This window comes from Antrostomus carolinensis, unplaced genomic scaffold (genome assembly GCF_000700745.2).
Source record: "Antrostomus carolinensis isolate BGI_N321 unplaced genomic scaffold, ASM70074v2 scaffold4450, whole genome shotgun sequence".
Classification (NCBI taxonomy): Eukaryota; Metazoa; Chordata; class Aves; order Caprimulgiformes; family Caprimulgidae; genus Antrostomus; species Antrostomus carolinensis.
Genome location: NW_010287711.1, coordinates 74404 through 76336, shown reverse-complemented (window position 1 = coordinate 76336; position 1933 = coordinate 74404).

The window sequence follows — 1933 nt, the reverse complement described above, 5'->3', positions numbered from 1 at the left end:
GGAGCAGGGCAGTGGTGGTATTTCTCAGGAACAAATGTAGCCCCAAGGTCTTCATACCACGTAGATAAACTCAAAGTTAGTATTTTCCCCAAAATTTCAGTAACTTACATGAAATGGATGGAGCAGAGCACACAGTGAGGTACCTGCCTGACTCAAAACATAGACACCCGTTGGCTTTCTCATTGTGCTGACAACTCCAGGGCTACATCAGTCCAGCTGCCCAGGCTGCAGCAGAGGGAGGTGGGTCACACCTGTGAAGTGCTGGGGCTTGCAGGGCAGCAGTGATGCTCGTCTCGATCTACCTACAAAATGCCACTGTCAGGATTACAAGGAATAGATGTGGGATTGCAACAAAACTACAGAGACTCCAAAAGCTACACAAATGATGCCAACAGCTGTGTTGTAGCTAAAAGGTTTGCCCAGGGATGTGGAAAAGAGCATCACCAGCATCCAAAATCGCTTCCCAGGTCCTACTCCTGAGCCTTACAGCTGTGGAACACATGAATGAGAGTGTGATGGGGCGTCTTTACCAAGACACCCCTGAGGTACAACCCAAAAGTTGCAAAATAAAAATTCAGGGGTAAACAAGACCAAATTTTCAAGCTCTTGGGCTGTTAACCATGACTTGTTTCCAGCAGAAAAGGTCACTCCCCTTTATTCCATGCACAACAGAAACTTTTTTTCTGCAGGTAAGTGTCAAAGAACAAATAAACATCAGCAAAATCTAAATTTCTTCCTCCTTTTTAAGTGTCTCAACCATTTATTTTTTTTTAATTTGCCTGATGTCTTGGATCCAGGCAATGGAGAGAAGGAAGGAAGGAAGGAGTCCTTTCAGCAAAATACTGTTTGTTGTTCTAACAACGAAGATAAACACCAAGTGTTTTAATGGCACAATCATACCCTGACAATGATAACTTAAAAGCAAAGTTTATAATTCAAACAATACAAGTAAATGTTTTGACATTTACTCACTTGATTCTTGCCCAAATAGTTTCCTACTCCCTGTACACTTGGAGTGGTTGGAAAAAAACCCCTATTTATAGTTGAGTTCTGAGAAGAGACAGGGAAGTGTTGTCTCAGACGAGCATCTTCAGCAGAGGAGAGTGGCACCCAGCTGAGGAAAAACCTTGGTGTGGAAAAAAGTAGTGATGAAGCTCAAAAGAAATGGGGAAAAAAATAAGAAAAAATAGGAAAAAAAAAAATTTGTCAGGGAGTAACAGTAGGCTCGTTATTGGTGTATTTATTTTTAAAATACTCACTTAGCTGGCTGGGATATGTGGTCTTAATGCTACAGCACAACTTTTTGGGGACGATGGTAACGAGCAAGTTTGTTTACTTGGTTATTTTCATTTATCTACCTTCAGCTGCACCTCCCGACAGAAAAGTGCAATGACCGCTCTGATAACGAGCGCGTAGGACAGCGGCTCAGCGACCCTGCTGGGGCTCGGAGTCGGTGCTGATGCCCATCAGCTGGACAGGCTGGGAAAAGCCACACTGCCAAAAACTGAGCTGCCAAAAGCCCATCCTGGGTTATTTCCCCAGGTCAGCATTTTTCAGCAGCCCTGCAGGTACTGAAGTCAAAGGCGTTTCTATGCAGAGCACAGAGAAGGCTGCCTCAGCAAACTGCTGGAGCCCGACACGGCCGCTCCTCACCGCTCTCGCCGCGCTGCCCCGCCAAGCACACAATTACTGCTTCCCTGGGAAGGGCAAATGAAAAAAAACCAGCCTGAAAAGATGAGCAAATCAGGCAATCTCCACAATCCAGAGGGGGCTTCCTAAGCCTTGAGAGAAATAAAATTACATTATGCAGGTGAGCTGCAAGGTATGTGCACTGCCCTGTGTGTAGAGAATGGTTTTATCTCCGTAACAGAAAGAGCACGAAGGGCTAGAAAGTTAATAAAATTATAACGAGGCTGAAAAGTCAGCAATTCCT